This window comes from Aquarana catesbeiana, linkage group LG08 (assembly GCF_042186555.1).
Source record: "Aquarana catesbeiana isolate 2022-GZ linkage group LG08, ASM4218655v1, whole genome shotgun sequence".
Taxonomy (NCBI): domain Eukaryota; kingdom Metazoa; phylum Chordata; class Amphibia; order Anura; family Ranidae; genus Aquarana; species Aquarana catesbeiana.
The window spans coordinates 78,030,207-78,046,017 of record NC_133331.1 but is presented as its reverse complement, the minus strand read 5'-3'; positions in this window follow the sequence as shown (position 1 = coordinate 78,046,017).

Sequence of the window (15,811 nt, the reverse complement as noted above, 5' to 3'; positions counted from 1 at the left end):
GCATGTACCAAGTCGTTCATTACAGCTTTCATCCTACTAGGCAATACTTTGGCAAATAATTTTGTGTCTGCGTTTAATAGCAAGATGGGTCTATAACTTGAGCATAGGGTGATATCCTTTCCTTCCTTTAGGATAAGGCCTCATGTACACTGCTGCTGGTAAACGGACATTTAGGAGCAATTTTTTTTTATATTTTAGCTAGATACTTCCCTGTCTTGTTCCCCCATTAATACCTCTCTTTCTTAATTCTATTAAAGGTCTTTTGTGTTTCCTGTTCCATTAATTATTTTAGTTCATCCCCTTTTAGAACAATAGCATAATATGCTTCATGTTCACCTCCTTTTTTATGCTGCTGTTTTTTTTCTGCTCCCAAAGCTATCAGAATACCTCTTATGTAGGCCTTATGGGCATCCCACAACGTAGCTTCTGGTATTTCCCTGGTATCATTTATTCTGAAGTATTGCTCTAGTTCTTTTTTTATCCTGTCCTCAACTTCTTTATCCTGGATTCGTACTTCATTTTATCTCCATATATTTGACCTACTTTGGACCCTGGATATCTTCATTTTCATAGTCAGTGGGGCATGGTCTGAAAATGTTGTTACTTCAATATTTGTACTCATCACTGGCTCCAATAACCTATGTTCGGTCATTAAATAGTCAATCCTTGAGTATGTCCTGTGCACAGGGGAGTGGAATGTATAATCTCGTATCTTAGAGTGTTGTATTCTCCATACATCTATCATTTGATTCTGATACAACTTCTTTTTATCATCTTCAGTTGTACATTTCCAGTCCCCTGTACTCGGGACGTAGTCTATTTTAGGTTTAATACAGAAGTTAAAGTCTCCTGCCATGACTACTCCTCCCTTCTTAAACTCCATTAGTTTCTCCATAACTATTTTAGATATTTTATTGGGTTTTTGTTGGGGCAATAGATATTTGCCAGAGTACAATCCATGTCACATAATCTTCCCCTCAGGAACAGATAGCGACCTTCAGGGTCTACCATTCTTTCCTCCAGGTAAAACCTCACTCCTCAGGCAAACCCAATGGCTACTCCCTTTGCCCGCTTTGTTGTAGAATCTCCATAAAACCATTTTGGGAACACTTTTGAATGTAGTTTTATATTTGTTTCATGGGAGATATGTGTCTCTTGCAAGAAGACTATCTCTGCAGCTTATCGTTTAATCTCTCTTAGTATATTATGTCTCTTTATAGGCATTTTATAGGCACATTATGCGTTAAAAAATTTAATGATGTCATCTTTGCTTTTTGTACTCCATTTTTCTCCTATTTCTGCCCTCTTCGTTCAGCCCTGCCAGTGGGTCGGGATGACTATACCCGATTACAAGGGGTATTTGCCTTAATGGGTGTACTGTGATCAAAGAGGAGTCACAAGGTTCACGTAGGTCTTTGTTAATTTGTAAGAGGCATTCTTTCTTGTTCTTCAGTATTGTTTTTTTCCGGTGCTTCCAAGCAACCTGGGATCTCTGGAGTTGGCATATCTATTTTTTTGCAAAATCTTTGAGTTTCCTCTGGGAACCTTAATGTTGCTGAGCGACCCTCCTTTCGCAATATCAAACATGCTGGGAAGCCCCAGGAGTACTGGATCTTTTGAGTTTTTATTTGTTCCAATAACGGTTTAAGTTCTCTTCTCCTTGCCAAAGTTTCTGATGACAGGTCTGGAAATATTTGTAAAGCAGTTTCTTTATTTTACAGGGTGTTTGGCTTTTAGACATTCCCATATCCGTTCTTTGTCTTTCTAATTGTGAAATCTCGCAATCACATCTCTCTAAATTTCTCTAGCCATATCTACGGGTTTTCTGATCCTATGTATTCTTTCAAACTTTATTTTTTCAGTTATTGATCTTCTCAGCAATGGGCCAAATACTTTATCCATTTTATCTTGTAGGTCCTCTTCTTGTGTTTCTGGTAGGCCCCGAATTCTTAAGTTTTTCCTTCTGTTGCAGTTTTCCTGGTCCTCAACTTTACACAGCATGTTCCTCTATTCCATTTGTACCCTCTTCATCTGTTCATTAAGTTCTTTTATTTCTACTGCTTGTGTATCCAGTTTCTCTTCGGTCTCTCCAACCCGTTTTAATATTTGGCTTAGATCTCCATGCAAGGTTGCCATTTCTCCTTTTAAGGATTGCTCCAGTCTTGAAAACATATCTGCCATTTCACTTTTAGTTGGAAGTTGGCTTTTTATTCTTTGTTCTTCTTCTTCGTTCTTTTCCTCTTGCTCTTGATTTACATACATTGAGCTATTTACTCCCACAGATTGTCTATTTTGTCCATTTTTAATAGTTCCATCTGTCTGTTTGTTTACTCTTTGCCACCAATTTTTTTCAGGACTATCCTTGCTCCCTTCTTGTGTCATGTATTTCTTGATTGTACCTGGGCTGGTGTTTACTTTTGAGGGGGGTTTACCCCAGTTCCTCTAGTTGCTTTGCCTCTCATTTTGTTTTACGTTGCTGACGCTATGTATGTACTGTCCTCAATATTGAGTTTTATTTACTCCAGGGATGTTCACTTTATTTCTCCAGTAGGGGATTTCTTGATTGCCAATCAAACCAGAGCCATTATATATAGTACAATTTTTCAATTACTTTTAGTTGGTGGCCAGGCAGAATCCAGGATCAGGTCAGTAACAAGCCAGGTCATCAATGGAAATCAGATACAGGATACACTCAGGTCACAGGGAAAGTTGAAGAGTAGTCAGCCCTGACAGTGAGCAAGAGCATCTCTTAAATAGCCCATCTAGTGCCAAAAACTGTGAGCACGCTGCCACGTGAGTGCATAAGTGTTCGTGCATGCGCAAGCCTTTGCTCATTCATATTAGTGATGTGCCTATACTCATTTCTATGAGCGATGCTATGTGCATGTGCATATCTATGGGCCAATCGCTGTACTAAAATTCCCTTACAGAAACGTTTTAAGGGTTGGAGTGCTGCACTTTTCTTTGACTCTACATTTTTTTTTTGTTAGACAAAGTGAGAAAGCATTAGAACCCCTCTCAGGTTTTTTTTACTGCCTGTGTCCCTACTAGGGAAAAAGACCCTACTGTTTATCCTGGGAATAAGAGCCGCTGGGACTGAAAGTGAGCAGAAACATAACATTTTGAGATGTCACGTGAACAGGAAAATAGAGAGGAAGTCTCATGGACACAGTTGTTTTATTGACAAATGTCTAGGAGAGGATTTCCCTTACATTGGAGGGAGCTCCTCTCATGTCCTATTGTGTTTCAAGACAAATGAATAAAAATCTCCCCAATGACACACAAACGGCCCAAAAGAAAAAAAAAAACGTACAAGGCATGATAACAGTGCCACACCAAGGGTTACAGAGTTTTTAATTAGTTGATAGTAAGGTGAAGTTAAAACGGATAAGAAATTTCAGGGACTCTTGCATTCCCCCTTCATCAGGGCTAAAAGAAAAATAAGAGAACACAGTGTTCGAATAATGGAATTAATAATGTCTGATGTCACTATTGAATAGAAAAAAAACAAGTCAGTCATATTCCTCCTACCATAACATGTACATGTACTTTCTTTATTAATAAAGAGCACTATGGGTAACAGGCATTTAATCCTTTATAACTCTATCCAAAATTTAAAAAAAAGCAGGTTATAGCTGAGTAAATTGTATAATTAAGTATCTTGTGAGCTGTCCATGGTGCTTATGGCATTACCACCATTAGACAACTTTTTTACACTGGGTGCCTTTCCCCAGGCAAATACACTGGGAATGTAGGATTCTCTTTTCCTCATACTCTAACTGGGAAGAGACTGTACTCCCTGCATTGTGTGTGTGTTTACCCAGAACAATGATGGGCGGCTATTTAATTATGTACGTTTTGTTTTGTATTTTTGCATTAAAAAAAAATAACTTTTTTTTTTTTTTTTTTATAGTACAGGAGCAATCCTGCAAGTGAACTTGCAATTTTTTATAGAAGAAAATAAAGGCCAAGGTGATCCTAACACTTCAAATTAGTTTATTCACCTTGTAAAGAATCATGTCTTGAAATCAGAGAAGATCATTGTCATAATTTAAAATAAACCTGTGGAGATCAGAGTGATGCTGGGGGTACATAACATGCACACAGTAGTACCTTTTATTTCTCCTTCACAATCCCCTAATCTGCCATTGCATGTCCAATCAGCAGTGAACATCACTATACCAAGGGCTGGGATGGTGTTGCTAGCCATATGCAGATATCCGTTTTAAAAATCATCTCTTTAAGATGTAGAAGTGGATGCAGGAGAACTAAAGAAGCTATTTTGTACCTTAATGTTCCAGCTATACAACCACAGAATCAAGTTTATTCTGTTACCCTGTAACTAGTTTAAAGGATAAGTTCACCTTTTGGAGGATGTTACACCTGTATTAAATTTAGTTGTTGGTTCCACTGTAGTGAGTGGAGCAGCGATTATTTTGGTGTGATTGGGGTTTCCTGAGCTGAGAGTTTGATTTCTTGACCCTAGTACAAGCTTCCAAAGCATAGGGAGAGAGATGCAAATGATCAAATCCCTGGGAAGATGTATCCAGAAGGTGGCTGAGTAGGTGATAAATGTTCAGGTGGCCTGAACAAATTGTTCATTCCTTCCTTAGGAAGGTTCCAAGTCTTAGGGGGGCTGTTGCCCCTAGGGACAGCCAAAGTGAGTTAAGGATTATAGCCTGGGCCACAGCAGAAGCTGGACTGAGAGCCTGGGGAAGAATTACCTACAGATTATATTTGTTGGAGGGCACTATCCTGAAGTCTTGGTCTGGAGAAGGAATCTTTTATAGTCCTCACTGAGGATCTACTGTACCTGTGGATGCTGGGTGGCAGACAGCTCCTGGGACATTGTGAGTAAATACCTGACTGTGGGACTTCACTCTATGGGATCTGGCCTGGAGAAGGATTGTCCCCCCTTACTGGGAAGTGGAAGGTGTGCAGCTGTCCTGGGATTTGTGAACACAGACCCTGAAAACAGTGATCCTGAGTGATTGTATTTTTGGATGTAAGTGCCAGAGGTATCTATGGACTGAGACGCTCTCATAGGGTTTCAGAGTACTGGTCATTCCCCTGTATACGCCGCGGAATCTGTGTATGAGAGAAATGTACCCTCCTGTTATTGTGCAAGCATTCTGGAGTATCCGCCTTAACTGCCTCTTGCCCGCCATATAGACAAATGACAGCTGGCGGGAAACCCTCTCGTTCTGGGGCGATGTCGCCTAGTCTTACCGCGATCGCGTGTGTGCTGTGTCGTTTGGACATGGCGCGACCCCGATCTCGGTAAAGAGCCAATGATGCACCTCATGTGTCAAATCACAGCCGATCACATGTAAAATACTGAAGTGCCGTTCAGAGGCACTGCTCATAGGGGAGATCTGTACTGATCATCGGGGCACTGATTATCAGTGCAGCCCCAACAGTGCCCAGCAGTGACACCAATCTGTGCCCATCAGTGATGCCAATTTGTGCCCATCAGTGATGCCAGTCAGCGCTGCCTTTCAGTGCCTGCTCATCAGTGCCGCCCATCAGTGGTGTCCATCAGTGCCGCCTATCCGTGCCACCTATCATTGCCCATCAGTGCTGTATATCAGTGCCTATTCGTGCCACCTGTGGGGCCCCCTATCAGTGCTCATCAGTGCCGTCTATAAGTGCCCATCAGTGCTGCATATTAGTGCTTCCTCATCAGTACCGCCTCACCGGTGCAGCCTCATAAGCGCACATGAGTGAAGGAGAAAAATTAAATACTTTTTTTTCATCTATTTTTTAAATTTTGGTCTTTTTTAGGTTTTTTTTTGCAGAAAATCAAAAACCCAGCAGTGATTACATACCACCAAAAGAAAGCTCTATTTGTGGGAAAAAAATGATAACAAATTTATTTGTAACAAAGAAATTGTTTCACCGCTCAGGTAGATCCAAACCCAGGTGTGTGATTAATGTGAATCCTTCAGAGGTGAAGAGTCCCAGGTGCTGGCTAAATGCAAGGTAGAGCAAAGCTTTGAATAGGAAAATCTGGATGCTGCACACCGGATGAAGTAGAAAAAATGTCTTTATTATAAAAATAGGATCATCAAAAATACAAGACAATCTGGCAGAGTATACAGGCTCATCTGATGTGTTTCGCACTCGTGATGGAGTGCTTACTCATAGGCTATGAGTAAGCACTCCATCACGAGTGTGAAACGCGTCAGCTGAGCCTGTATACTCTGCCAGATTGTCTTGTATTTTTGATGATCCTATTTTTACAATAAAGACATTTTTTTCTACTTCATCCGGTGTGCGGCATCCAGATTTTCCTATTCAAAGCTTAACAAATTTATTTGGGTACAGTGTTTCATTTGTCATTCAAAGTGTGACAGTGCTGAAAGCTGAAAATTGGCCTGGGCAGGAAGGGGTGAAAGTGCCCCGTAGGCAAGTGGTTAAAGTTCTTTAAACAATAAATAATACAATGTCATTGTCATTCCTCCAGATGAAGCCACGAGGTAGGTGGCGTAACTAGTAGAGGTGGAGCCAGGCGGTGGAACCCAGCTCGTTACAAGTGAGACCTTCATGGAATTTTGTACCAATGCTTTTATCTTTTCAATAAATGTGAGTGTATTTTAAGCTGGGGTGGTGAGGTTCTGTCATTTTAATACCTTGGATACTGCACTATTGGAGGTAATTTTGTTTTTTCATGTTACTTTGGAACTGCTGGAAACTAATGTGGAACCAATCCTGAAGTAGCCACATTGGGAGGATACTGCACCTGGTGCAGAGCGTATTACCTTTACCAGGCTTGCCAGGAACCATAGAGGATTAGTGTGGAGCCATACTTAAAGGAGAATTGCACTGTGTGCAAGGCCCGTTTGACCCCCTGCAGGGTCTAACAAGGCGGTGAGTGTGCATTGCACTCAGTGGTGGGAGCAATTTAATGAGTGGTGTGAAGTCTCATTGAAGCACGTTGTAAATTGATTCACGTTTTCTACGCATAGGAAGATTTATCACTTTGATGTCACTTGGGGACTTTTTATTCAAATCTATGCACTTTATGAACTAATATTGTTGTATTTCACATATTGATTCATCAGCAGCACTGTCACACTTTTATTCTTTAATAAATAATACAAGACATCCCCTAGAGTTATTGGAGTCAGTGTGCATGGACCTCTGAACTAATTGGGAAGAACCAGCTATTACCAGCAGCATCTACAGGGGTAACGCTACACGTGTGACATGCTCCACACACACAGCCATGTCATTTATTTACAGCAATCTGTGAATGAATGAACTACAAGTTCCGTCCGCCAACATGGCAGATGGCATGTTACATAGTTACATAGTAGGTGAGGTCGAAAAAAGACACAAGTCCATCAAGTCCAACCTATGTGTGTGATTATATGTCAGTATTACATTGTAAATCCCTGTATGTTGCGGTCGTTCAGGTGCTTATCTAATAGTTTCTTGAAACTATCGATACTCCCCGCTGAGACCACCGCCTGTGGAAGGGAATTCCACATCCTTGCCGCTCTTACAGTAAAGATGATTACATAGTAGGTGAGTTACATGTAGTTCTCAATAAACTGCAAGGGTGCTGGTGAGCGCTCTCGTAGTTCATTAAAGGTGTTGTAAAGGTATTTTTTTTATTTTTTAAAAGTAACAAACATGTTATACTTACCTTCACTGTGCAGCTCGTTCTGCACAGAGTGGCCCCAAACCTGCTCTTCTGGGGTCCCTCGGCGGCTGTCTCAGCTCCTCCCCGCAATAATTAACCACCTTAATGCGAGTTCCCTCGCATGGTGGTTAGTTATTGCGGGCGCGCTCCCGTGATACAGCCGGCGGCTATAGCCGCTCGCTGTATCACTCGGCCCCGCCCCCCAGCGCGCCGCGTCATTGGATGTGATTGACAGCAGCGCGAGCCAATGGCTGCGCTGCTTCCAATCCATCCACTGTAGCCAATCAACGGCCAGGCTGAGCAGCGGAATCGAGGACGTGAACGAGCAGCCGAATTTCGAGGGGTCAGGTAAGTAAAACGGGGGGGCTGGGGACGGCGGTATGGTTAGTAGTTTTTTCACCTTAATGCATAGAATGCATTAAGGTGAAAACATTTTTACCTTTACAACCCCTTTAACAATTCCTCCTAGCTTTGTAATTGTCTGCCCATATGGAGGTACAGTACGGGCAGGCAGGCTACAGGCAGTACAAAGAACAAACAAGGCCTGAGGCTGTATCTCTTTGTCGTGGATTCATTCTCAATACCTTTTAACAGAATTTTACACTTTTGCTTAGGAGGTTTTTATCTTGTCAAGCCAATAGGCAGTGTCTGCAGGATCCTTACATTGCACCTGCCATCTACTAATTGTGGGTGCAATGCTCTGCAGGTTTATCAGAAAAAAATAATAAATGTAAATTTTTTTTCCTGCAAAAATATGTGCATTTATTATTTTTTATTTGAAGGTGAACTTAGACTTTATTGATACATTGAAACATTTTGCAATATACGTGTAGATAGATAGATATACTTTATGATCATTGTATACATACAACAAAATGTATCTGGATACTCTTTACAGCAGCAATAAAACTCTTCTCAACAAAACCACACATGCATACTCCTAGCACATGCCCACATACCTATTTAAATATAACAAAATATAAAATGTTATTTAACCACTTCAGTCCCGGAAGGTTTTACCCCTTCAATGACCAAAGCAGTTTTTGTGTCGCTTTAACTGACAATTGCGCGGTCGTGCGATGTTATACCCAATTGACGTCCTTTTTTTCCCACAAATCGAGCTTTCCTTTGGTTGTATTTGATCACCTCGGCGGTTTTTATTTTTTGCGCTATAAACTAAAAAAGAGCGACAATTTTGAATTAAAAAAACAATATTTTTTACTTTTTGCTATAGTAAATATCCCACATTTAATTAAAAAAAAAAAACAAATTTCTTCATCAGTTTAGGTCAATATGTATTCTTCTACATATTTTTGGAAAAAAAAACTGCAATAAGCGTATATTGATTGGTTTGCGCAAAAATGATAGATTCTACAAAATAGGGAATAGATTTATCGCAATTTTATTATTATTATTTTTTTTTTTTTACTAGTAATGGCGGCGATCAGCGATTTTTAGCAGGGCTGCGACATTTCGGCGGACCAATCGGACACTTTTGAAACTTTGGGATCACTGACATTTATACAGCGATCAGAGCTAAAAATAGCCACTGATTACTGTATAAATGTCACTGGCAGGGAAGAGGTTAACACTAGGGGGCAATCAAGGGGTTAAATGTGTTCCCTAGGTGTGTTTCTAACTGTGGGGGATGGGACTGACTATAGGAGATGAGAGATCATGGTTCCCAGCTCGTAGGAACTCACAATCTCTCTCTCCTCACAGAACTGGATGTGAGCTTTTACACACACACACGTCCCTGTTCTGCCTCTCGTGGCTGCGATCGCTCGTGGCCAGAGGTCATCGCTACTGCCAGTCGCGAGCATCGGCACCCCTGCTGTGCAGCGGGCACGTGCGCGTGCCTGCTATCCCGCTTAAAGGGACCGACGGTTTGCGGGATCGTGCTGACCTGCCACGATATAATGACGGCGGCTGGTCGGCAAGTGGTTAAAGTGTATCTAAAGCCAGGATCCTTTGTGATGAAGCCCATCGGGTGAAACATGTCAGAAAGGAGTGGTTCTGTCGGCGGGACCTTTTTCTACAGCTGATTTTACCTGTGAAGACCTCATCTTTGTGTGACTTGACCTTTGGATAATACTCAGCATCTGTTTCCAGCCTATGAAGGAAACTGTCAAATACCTGGTAGGAGACTGAATTGACATTGAATTGGGCTTACTGGGACATGACAGAGATCACTGTTCCCGACCACTGGGAACAGTAGATCCCTGTCATGTCACCTGTCAGAACGAGGAAATGCCTTGTTTGCATCTCCCCACTCTGCCTGTGTACAAGGCAACGAGTCCTCCCGATGGCACGATCCCGCAGCGTGCAGCGGGTGCGAGCGCACGCCTCCCGCAACTGAGCCTGCGTGACCTGCCGTACACCTATGGCGATTCGTGCAGGAGAGCCATTGTGCTGCCATCAAACGACGGTGGCCGATCCTAAATCGGTTAAAAAAATTTAAAATCCACATAAAATTCCTAAAACACTGTACCTGATGGGGTTATGGACAATACAGCCCTAGGGGAAAAAAACTATACTTTAAGCGATTAGTGTGCCTTTAAATGCCCTATATCTTTTCCCTGATGTCAATGGGACAAACACACTGTAAAATGGGTGGGTTGGATCAATACTAAGAGCTTTTGCACGCTTTTTTATTTGGCTGGCATATGCTGTGTCCAAATTCAGTAGCTCTGTTCCTATGATCCACTGTGCTGTTTTTACCACACGAGACAGGCACTTCTTACCCTCCGCCCTGCAGCTGGCATACCACACTACAGCACAGTGAAGAAGAATAATCTCAATGGTACAATGATAGAAATTGACCAGAAGCCTTGAGGGCAATCCAGCCTGCTTCAGTCTCCGAAGGAAAAAACAATCTATGCTGCTCTATTTTCACTAGGAAAAAAGTATTTTGAGACCATGACAACTCCCTATGCATTCCAAAAATGTAATAGTGTCCACCCTTTCCACCTCCTCACCAGCTATATATACCGGGCAATGATTGATCTTTCTTGATCTTCTATAATCCACTATTATTTCTTTAGTTTTTGCAGTATTGAGTATTAAATAATTTTCTCTACACCACTCCAAATATTGAATTTCCTGCTTATAAGCTGTCTCATCATTATCTCGTATGAGTCCCACTAAAGTGGTGTCATTTGCAAACGTCACAATGGTGTTAGACGCATGTATGGGAGTACAGTCGTGCGTAAACAATGTAAACAGGGCTGGACACACATCCCTATGTTACCCCTGTATTCAAAATAATAGTGTTAGACACATAGGCGTGCACAGGGGGGGTGCCGGGTATGCCTGGGCACACCCTAATCACCCTGTGTGGCGCAGATTCTCCCTGCTGATATTTCACCAAAGCCTCCCCGTGGTCCTGAATTAAAAAAAATATATATATTAAAAAAGTAAAGTAATAAAAATAAAAAAAACTACTGACACCATCCACTGCCCAACTGACAAGTCCAATGCTCTACTGACACCATTCACTGCTCTACTAACACCGTCCATGTTTTAAAAAATTTGGGGTGCACACCCTAATGCAATAGGCTGCTCACACCTATGGTTAGACACCTGATCTCCTATTCTCACGATTTGTGGCCTGTTTGTTAGGAAATCCATAATACATGAGCGCAGCAATGGACATAGGCCCAAATATCATCACTTGGGGCTTGATATTCCACTTTCAGCATGGTTTGTCATATACCATAACCTGATCATGTAAGCTCATATCAGGTAAGAGAAACTTTCAAAGAAACAAATATGATATAAACTGATTTTATTCTAATTATGATTCACTAGATTTTTCATTGTTTTTAATATGAGATAAACCAGATTTATTTGAGCTTTTTTTATTTTAGATTAACATTTTATGAAATGATTCTGAATCTGGTAGTGTCTTTTTTACAGTGGTGTATTATCTTTAACTGACAAATTGCATCTCCTTTTTTTTTTTTTCATTCAATAGTGAATTTAGACCTAATTAGTTCTAGTATTTGAGCTCTATGTCCTCTTACTGATGAATCCAATCCCTATGGTTGACTTTGATGCATGTCTCATTGCTGTCATTCTTATTCTTGCTCTACTACTTAATGTCACTTACCTGGAATAAGCATTTGCATATCAGGCATTTGAACATTATAAGCACATGATTGTTGCAGGTCAATGACTTGACATAATACAAAGGAAGATTAAGGCCTCGTGCACAATGCTGCTCTTAAAGGGGTTGTAAACCTTTGTGTTTTTTCACCTTAATGCATCCTATGCATTAAGGTGAAAAACACCTGGCAGTGACCAGCCCCCAGCCCCCTGTTTTACTTACCTGAGCCCCGTAATTCTGTTGGTGGTGACGTGCTCTTCCTCTCTCCACGAGGTCCTGGCTCTTGATTGGATAGATTGATAGCAGCACAGCCATTGGCTCTTGCTGCTGTCAATCAAATCCAATGACGTGGGCGCGGGGGGCGGGGCCGAGTCCAGCATTTGGCGGCTATGGACGCAAATGCTGGACTCGGGAGCGTGCCATAAAGGTAATCCCCCGGGAGAGCGCTTCTCCTAGGGGGTTATCCGATGCGGAGAGGAGCCGCGAGAGCTGCCGAGGGACCACAGAAGAGCAGGTTCAGGGCCACTTTGTGCAAAATGAGCTGCACAGTGGAGGTGAGTATGATATGTTTGTTATTTAAAAAAGAAAAAAAAAGGAACCCTTACAATCACTTTAAACTGACAGGCTTTTAGTGGAGTTTAGGAGCAGCAGAGTTTAGAGACAGTCAAGGCTTCTTCTCCTGAATGCAGAAGAATCACGTTCAGGAGAAGAGCGTTTCGGCATAGAAAACGCCAAATGCTACTAAACGCACCAAAGCACTAGGTGTGCTTAGCACTTCAGCATTTATTCAGTTCAATGGCCAGAATAAATTAAAATTATAGCCAATTAAATAAATAAACGCCCAAACGCTGCTAAACTGGTTTGAAAAAAAAAGGCAGCTTAGGTTGAATTTTTAAAGCTGATTTTCTCCTGTCAAGTAAAACAGTGTTTTCTATTAACCAGTGTGCATGAGGTCTCATGCCTCGTACACACGGTCGGACTTTGTTCGGACATTCCGACAACAAAATCCTAGGATTTTTTCCGACGAATGTTGGCTCAAACTTGTCTTGCATACACACAGTCACACAAAGTTGTTGGAAAATCCGATCGTTCTGAACGCAGTGACGTAAAACATGTACGTCAGGACTATAAACGGGGCAGTGGCCAATAGCTTTCATCTCTTTATTTATTCTGAGCATGCGTGGCACTTTGTCCGTCGGATTTGTGTACACACGATCGGAAGTTCCGACAACGGATTTTGTTGTCGGAAAATTTTATATCCTGCTCTCAAACTTTGTGTGTCGGAAAATCCGATGGAAAATGTGTGATGGAGCCTACACACGGTCAGAATTTCCAACAACAAGGTCCTATCACACATTTTCCGTTGGAAAATCCGACCGTGTGGATGAATGAATTATCGCCTTGACAAAAAACTTTAAAAAAACAAGTCGGTACACAATGCTAAATGGCAGGCAAACATAGAAACACTTCAATTATCAATGTTATCAGTTATACTATTCCATGTTATACATGTGTGGCAATGCTGGGGTTAGGCACATTGGGGCCTCCATTGTTCCATAGTAAGGGCTATTTTAGCTGAACCCTGCATGTTTCAGGGATGAACAACACTTTGTCAGGGCTATAATATAAAAGTGTGCTAAATTGCATATTACTTTTGCAATGTTCACATAATTAACAGAAAGGAAAACATTGTCAGAGGATCTATAAAATGAAACTGATCTCTGCATAATTGCATGTTACAAGAAGATCTTTTTTGGCTTAGATAAATACGCCTAGCATAATAAATAGTTAAAGTAGAAGTCCACCCTAAAACTAAAAACCCTGTATCTACAGACATCAACGATCTAACACTAACCTGTGACTAAGCCTTGTGAAGACAAAATCAGTATACATACTTTTTCTGCAGGTGATCCGACCCGATCCCACGCTGAGCTGTCAGCTGCGGATTCTCTGTTGAGACAGGTGCAGAGGACACATCTGACAATGGAAGCCCCATAGTAACTCTATGGGTGACGTCACTTCCCATTCATTTCACAGCTGTTGTCGGCCGCGTCCTCTGCAGAGCTTCCGCTGCTGGAGATCGGGTTGGACCGGCTTCAGAAAAGGTATGTATACTCATTTTCTCTTTACAGCACCTAGATGGGTTAGTGTTAAAATTTGCATGTCTGTAGATGCAGGGATTTTAGTTTTAGAGTGGACTTCTACTTTAAAGGAGAAGTCTGGGAATAGCAAAAAACAAACATCTCTACTCACCTCCTGCAGCATCGGTCCAATGCCGCAGCAGTCCCCCACCGGCTTGGCGCTCGGGCGGGCCGCTCTCCTCTCATCCTCGGCTCCTCCTCTGACTGACTGACTGCCTGGCTGCTGTGACACTGTACACCACGGCTGAGCTGAGGTAGGTCAGACAGTGTATGTAAATGTCAGTGTATGTGGGTCAGGCAGGTCAGTGTAGGTAGGTAAGTGTATGTAAATGTCAGTATACGTAGGTCAGTGTAGTTAGGTCACTGTATGTAGGTCACTACTGTCAGTGTATGTAGGTCAGTGTAGGTAGGTCAGTGTATGTAGGTCACTACCGTCAGTGTATGTAAATCAGTGTTGGTAGGTCAGTGTATGTAAATGTCAGTGTATGTAGGTCAGGCAGGTCAGTGTAGGTAGGTCAGTGTATGTAGGTCAGGTAGGTCACGGCCCAGCCAAAAAAATAGCCTGCATCATGTACACCCCCCCCCTGTTTCCGGTCTTGGACTTCGGGCTGAAGCCCCTGGTCTTTTTGCCACCTAGCAACGCCCCTGGTGGACGGAGCCCCCCGTACATCTGTGCTGTTTTTAAATTGCGCCAGTGAGGACAGGATCCCCTGCCCAATGTCATGGGGGTGAGGTGGGGTGCAAGGCTGCTGCATTATTAATATGTTATACCTTGATTACGGGTGGATGTAACATGTTACTAAAGGTAAACTTTTTTTTTTTGTCCCTTGCAGGTGTTTTGAGTATTGTTTGAAAAGTGAAATTTCACCATATTCGCTAAGCTCTGGAGCAAATTCCCTTGGTCAGTGCAACTTCCTTTGCAAAGTGAGCAGTCTATTTGTCTTTAGTATATCAACCCCAATTACAGACATCTATAGACTCATAAGGGTTGATTTACTTAGGACAAATAGACTGTTTACTTTGCAAGGGAAGTTGCACTTTGCAAGGAGGGAATTTGCCCCAGCGCTTAGTGAATGAGGTGAAACTCTGCTAACTTCCACCATCCAATCATGTGCAAGCAAAACATTTTTTTTATTTTTTTTCCTTGTACGTGATTATTCTTTGCATAGTAAAACTTCCCAACACATTCACTAAGCACTGGGGCAACTTCTCTTGCAAAGTCAACAGCCTAGTTGCCTTTAGTAAATCAACCCCCATAATATTTACCCAAATACATACATACACAACTTTCAAAGCATGGCTTTCACTAGTAGATAATATCCTGATCTTTTTTCCACTTATTATTTATTTGCCCTGATGATTCTGTTTTGAGATGTTAATTTTTAATCTATTTCTTTTCTTTTATTTTTTTTTGCTGATTTTGTACAGCTGAAAGCCATCAGGCAAGTTTTGGTGACTATGCAGTGTCAGCAGCTATGGAAATGTAAAATCAATTTAATTTCAGTGTGGTGGATATTCTTAATTACCATTTTCAATACACACTGGTCAATAAGAAGGGCTAGTTACAAAATCTCAACAATAAACCATTTTATATTGACATGTCAGCCTAAAGTGGGCTCATAGATGAGATGCTTATGTTGGTTGTGCATTTTCCTATTTTTGTAGTTACTGCAAATGCAGGTCAAGGCACTGACAGAGCTCCGTCTGTCTCCTAGGTAGTGGAAGTGGTTGTAAAGGTTGTTTTTTTTTTTAAATTAAAGTAACAAACATGTTATACTTGCCTGCTTTATATAATGGTTTTGCACAGAGCAGCCCGGATCTAAAAAACCTTCAGCCTTTAGAACCACTTTAAAGAAGAAAAGGTTTATTGCATTGTTATCGTACTGTATCTGAGAAATTAGGCCTCCTTTCATG